The sequence below is a fragment of the Silene latifolia genome, chromosome 11 (assembly GCF_048544455.1).
Source record: "Silene latifolia isolate original U9 population chromosome 11, ASM4854445v1, whole genome shotgun sequence".
Classification (NCBI taxonomy): domain Eukaryota; kingdom Viridiplantae; phylum Streptophyta; class Magnoliopsida; order Caryophyllales; family Caryophyllaceae; genus Silene; species Silene latifolia.
The window spans coordinates 141,403,973-141,410,099 of record NC_133536.1 but is presented as its reverse complement, the minus strand read 5'-3'; the positions used below and the strand labels follow the sequence as shown (position 1 = coordinate 141,410,099).

The 6,127-nt window shown below is 38.8% G+C and overlaps 2 non-coding genes across 2 annotated transcripts; one reads left to right on the top strand and one right to left on the bottom strand.

Moving 5' to 3' along the window:
* Window positions 1-727: 727 nt before the first annotated feature.
* On the top strand, window positions 728-834 carry LOC141616415 (small nucleolar RNA R71). The gene has a single exon (XR_012530764.1). It is a non-coding gene; the product is annotated as a small nucleolar RNA R71 (small nucleolar RNA).
* A 4,721-nt stretch (window positions 835-5,555) lies between these two features.
* On the bottom strand, window positions 5,556-5,662 carry LOC141616301 (small nucleolar RNA R71). Its single transcript, XR_012530657.1, has one exon. It is a non-coding gene; the product is annotated as a small nucleolar RNA R71 (small nucleolar RNA).
* Between the last annotated feature and the right edge of the window lie 465 nt (window positions 5,663-6,127).

The following is a 6,127-nucleotide window of genomic DNA, read 5'->3' as shown; positions in this document are numbered from 1 at the left end:
GGTGGTGTCTTTTGCTTGGCTATCTTTTTGCATTTGGGTGAAAAATTCTTGTTGATTCTTTTGCATTTGGAGGACCGCTTTTTGGACATCAAAACTTTGGTCATTGTGGTGATTGTATGGGTTTTGATTTTGGTAACCTTGGTTTTGATTGTAAAAGGGTCTTTGATTTTGATTTCTCATGGGTGGTGGAGTGTATGTTGTTTGAGGGTTTTGGACATTTTGGCTTTTGTATGAGAGATTTGGATGGAACTTGGTGTTTTCATTGTAAAAATTTGAATAAGGGGTACCACTTTTGTAAGCTTGGAAAGCATTAACTTGTTCGGTTGTTCCCCTACACTCACTTGAGTCATGACCCAAGGTTCCACAATTCTCACATATCCCGCTTGGGATTGATGAGGATGCCGTCATGGCATTGACATGATGCTTTGATGATTTTGAGTTTTCCTCAAGTCTAGCCATAGCTTGTTCAAACTTCAAGTTGATTGTGTCAATGTGAGCACTAAGTTGAGCACCCAATTGAGTAACGGTGTCCACTTCATACTTTCCTCCTCTAGTAGCCTTGCGAGGCCTACTATATTGCGAATTATGGACCGCCATTTCCTCAATCTTGTTCCATGTTTGATTGTCATCAACTTCGGTGAACATTCCATTTGATCCCATATTGAGAATGTTCCTTGAATCTTCATATAAACCATTCCAAAATTGTTGCACTAAAAACCATTCGCTAAGTCCATGGTGAGGACATGAGCGACAAATACCTTTGAACCGCTCCCAAGCTTCATACAAAGATTCTTCATCCCTTTGCTTAAAACCCGTAATTTGAGCTCTTAGCATATTGGTCTTTTCCGGTGGGTAGAATTTTTTGTAGAAAGCTAGAGCTAGCTTCTTCCAAGAATCTATTCCAAGGGTGGCCTTATCAAGGCCCTTCAACCATTGCTTTGCGGTGCCGATTAACGAAAAAGGAAATAAGACCCATCTTATTTGGTCTTGAGTCACGCCCGTTTGAGAAATAGCTTCACAATAATCGCAAAAGGTTTCCATATGAGAATGAGGGTCCTCACTAGGCATTCCCCCGAATTGGCTCCTCTCAACTAGTTGAATGAAGGCGGACTTGGCAATAAAGTTTCCGGTAAGATGTTGTGGGGTAGGAGTACCATTTGGTAAATCCTCCTCGGGGGGTATAGAGTGTGACGAGAATTTAGGCATTGTAGGTGGATTTTGTGTGGTATTGTTTAATGGGTTTTCTTCTCCTTCTATTGCGAAAGGATTGACAAACTCACTAGTGGGTTGAACAACTTCACCAACACCTCCCAAATTCCTCCTAACAAGTCTCCTATTATTCGTCAAGGTTCTTTCGATTTCACGGTCAAAAGGTAACAAATCTCTTTGTAACCTTCTAGACATGCAAAATATCAAACAACTAGAAAACAATTAGAACAAACCTTGAGGAGTTTTACTTCCCCAAGGTGAAGAAAGACACAACTAAAAACAATAAAAGAAATCTTAAATCAATTAAACACCGTCCCCGGCAACGGCGCCATTTTTGATCGGGTCCATTTCGTGTTCACAATTAAGCATATGTGGTCGTTGGTCAATGGTCGATACAAAACACAATTTATACTTCACAAACAACTCTACAATTAGTAAAGAGGCAAGTAAAGGTCGGATCCCAAGGGACGGGTATTGAAATGAAGATTCTATTGTAACTAGTGGTGTCTAGGGGTGTCACAAATTGGGTTGATGTAGAAGGTTACTAAACTAAAATAGCAATGAAAATAAACTAACAAGATAAATAAAATAAGGGTGTAAACAATTGATTAAAAGCACTAGGGTGTCATGGGTTCATAGGGGAATCATGGGATATGATCATACAAACATGTTCTCAAATTATAAGCAAGCAATTATTGTTGTGTTGGATTGAGTTGGGTTATATCTTACAATCCTAGGAAAGTTTGGGTCCCGGAGCCGAATCTCTTGGATTGTACAACACCTACAAGTCGACTTAATCTTCCCTACTTAACACATGCATGGTCTAACAAGACTCGAGTTGGGTTATGTCTTACAAGTCAAGTTGAAAGGATAGAAGATGATAGTAAATGCAAGGATTCATAGGCTTAGCATTTCATCAAATATAACATGTGCATGTATTAAGATCAAAACAAGCAAGCAAATAAGATATGAAAGCATATTAATTTAAGCATGAATCATTCCCCATGTTGGTTTCCCCTAATCACCCATTAAACCCTAGCTAAGAGACTACTCACTCATTATCATATTGATCATGCTAGAAAGGTTGTCAATCATACTAACATAATGAAACATGATGAATAAATGAAAGTAATTAGCAATAATTAAAAAGGGATTAAGAGATTATACCTACTAATGATTCCAATAATAAAGCAAGAATAATAGAAGTACTTGAATCCTAGATTGAGAGGTTGTCAATCTCCCAATAATAACCCAAATAATCTTCAATTACCCAAAATAAAGTAAGAACAAGAGAGAGATTAAAGAACTAAAACTTGGATTAAAACTTGATTAATATTTGATTACAATATTGAAGAGAGATTTAATTGATATTAACTACACTAATTATTGATAAGAAGAACATGCTCCTCTAATTAGACTAATGAGGTATTTATAGTGAAAATTAGGGAGGATGCATTAGGGTTAACTAAGGGCTAAACTAGTAATTACACTTTTTAAGTTGAGCAAGGAGCCTCCGGGATTATCCGAGAGAAGGGCTTCTCTTATCGATGCTTGAGGAATGAAAACGTGCTGTGCTGCGATCCGTGCGGATGGGAGTCGGGACGGCCGGATCTGGGCTGAGGAATCCGAGCGGATTCTTGGGCAAGACGCTCGGATTGGCGAGGGGGAATCCGAGCGGATTCCTTTGCGGGACGCTCGGATTGGCGAGGACGGACGGATTCTCTACAATCCGTTCGGATTGTAGTTCAGCAACTTTCCTTCTTCTTTTTCTTCCCTTTTCTTCATGAATTCCTTGGGGATTTCCTTGGGGACTCAAGGATCCTTTTCTCAACAATGCTCTTCTACTATGTTATGTACAAAGGCCTTCTAGTCTTGTCTCTCCTTTGATGCTTGGTCATTAAATGCGATCAATTTAGCCTTGTTTTGCCATGAAAATGCAAGATTCTTACTCCTTTCCTACCAAGGGATCAAAATCTCAAAGAATATGCAAAACAAAGAACTAAAGGTAAGAAATGACCCAAATAGGCACTAAAAAGCATGAAAACAATGGTAATTCGGGGGCTAAATATGCGCCAATTATGGTCACATCAACAAGACTAGAAGGCCTTTGTACATATTATAGTAGATGGGCAATGATGAAGAAATCCTTGCATCCCCGACTAAATCCCGGAGGATTATTGGAAGAAGAAAAGAAGAAAAGGTAGCTGTGACACAATCCGCCCGTCCAACCAAGAAGACGCCCGTCCAAGACGTGAGGAATCCGAGCGTCTTTGCAGAAGGGACGCTCGTCCAAACACTCCACAATCCGCTCGTCCAGCCACCAAGAAATCTGCCCGTCCCGACACCTTGGACGCTCGGATTCCCTTACAATCCCATACGTCCTTTTCTTCCCTCCATGAAAGATGCGCATATTTATGGAAGACCGGCAAAAAGGAGACTCGCATCTTTTCTGAGAGGAGCGATTCCTCAAGAACTTAATCGTCATTTAAGCCCTTAGTAAACCCTAATTTGTGTACCTTATCCCCGCTATAAATACCCCATTAGTCTAATTAGATGAATCATGTTCTTCTTATCAATCCTTGGTGTAGTTTATATCATTCTAATCTCTTCTTAATCTTGTAATCAACTTCTAATCAAGTCTTAATATAAATCTCATTTCCTTAATCTCTCTTTTGCTCATCTTTTATTTTGGGTAATTGAAGATTATTTGGGTTATTATTGGGAGATTGACAACCTTCCAATCAATCATCAAGTACTTCTATTATTCTTTGCTTTATTTTGGAATCATTAGTAGGTATAATCCTCTTAATCCCATTTTAATTATTGTTAATCATCTTCATTTATTCATCATGTTTTGCATTGTTAATGTGATTGACAACCTTGTTAACATGCTAAACTTGATAATGAGTGAGTAGTTTCCTTAACTAGGGTTAATGGGTAATTTGGGGAAACTAACATGGGAAATGATTCATGCTTAATTTAATATGTTTTCATAGTTTATTTGCTTGCTTGTTGTGATCTCAACTTATGCACATGTTATGTTTGATGAAATGCGAGCTTATGAATCCTTGAATTTTTTACCCATCACCTACCTTTTCAATGAGACTTGTAAGACATAAACCAACTCAAGTCTCATTAGACCATGCATATAGTTGAGTAGGGAGGATTAATTCGACTTGTAGGTGTTGTACAATCTAATCGATTCGGCTCCGGGACCCAAACCTTCCTAGGATTGTAAGATATAAACCAACTCGATCAATCACAACAATAATTGCTTGCTTATAATTTGAGAATATGTTTGTATGATCAATTCCCATGAATCCCCTATGTCGCCATGACACCCTAGTGCTTTTAATCAATTGTTTACACCCCTTTTTAATCATCTTGCTTGTTTACTTTTATTGTTATTTAGTTTAGTGATCTTCTCATCTCAACCCCAAATCGTGACACCCCTAGACACCGCTACTTGCATTCGAAAATCCTACATCAATACCCGTCCCTTGGGATCCGACCTTTACTTGCCTCTTTACTAATAGTAGAGTTGTTTGTGAAGTTATAAATTGTGTTTTGGTCTAGGTGCTCCTAACGAAAAGTAACCGAAAAGTAAAGCTCCGAGTGAGTCCGACCAAAAATGGCGCCGTTGCCGGGGACGGTGTTAACTTGATTTGATTTTCTTAGATTGTTATTAGTTGTGTCTTTCTTTGCCTTGGGGAAGTAAAACACCTCAAGGTTTGTTCTAATTATTTTCGAGTTGTTTGATATTTTACATGTCTAGAAGATCACAAGGTAACTTGTTACCCATTGATCACGAAATTGAAAGGACTTTGACAAACAATAGAAGACTTGCTAGAGGTACTTTGAGAGGTATTGGTGAGGTTGTAGATATTCAACCAAACACTATTTAGTTCATCAACCCTTTTGCAAGAGAAGATGAGGAGAACCCAACACAAAACCCAACACAAAATCAACCCACAATGCCTAAATTTTCATCACATTCCGTACCAACCGAGGAGAACCTACCCAATGGTACTCCTACACCACAACACTTAACCGGAAATTTCATTGCTAAATCCGCATTTATCTAATTAGTCGAAAGAAGCCAATTTGGGGGGATGCCTAGTGAAGACCCTCACTCTCACATGGAGACTTTTTGTGACTATTGTGATGCGATTTCATAAACCGGTGTGACTCAAGACCAAATTCGATGGGTCTTATTTCCTTTTTCTCTAATCGGCACCACAAAATAATGGTTGAAGAGCCTTGATAAGGCTACTCTTGGAATTGACTCTTGAAAGAAGTTGGCTCTAGCTTTCTACAAAAAATTATACCCTCCGGAAAAGACTAACATGCTAAGAGCTCAAATTACGGGTTTTAAGCAAAGGGATGAAGAATCTTTGTATGAAGCTTGGGAGCGGTTCAAAGGAATTTGTCGCTCATGTCCTCATCATGGACTTAGCGAGTGGTTCTTGGTACAACAATTTTGGAATGGTCTTTATGAAGACTCAAGAAACATTCTCAACATGGGATCAAATGGTATGTTCACCGAAGTTGACGATAATCAAACTTGGAACAAGATTGAGGAAATGGCGGTCCATAACTCACAATATAGTAGACCTCGCAAGGCTACTAGAGGAGGAAAGCATGAAGTGGAGTCTATTACTCAATTGGGTGCTCAACTTAGTGCTCATATTGATACATTAACTTGAACTTTGAGAAGGCTATGGCTAAACTTGAAGAAGCCTCAAAATCACCAAAGCATTATGTTAATGCCATGGTAGCATCTTCATCAATCCCAAGTGGGATATGTGAGAATTGTGGAACTTTGGGACATGACCAAAGTGAATGTAGGGGAAAAAATGAACAAGTAAATGCTTTTCAAGCATACAAGAGTGGTACCCCTTATTCCAATTATTACAAT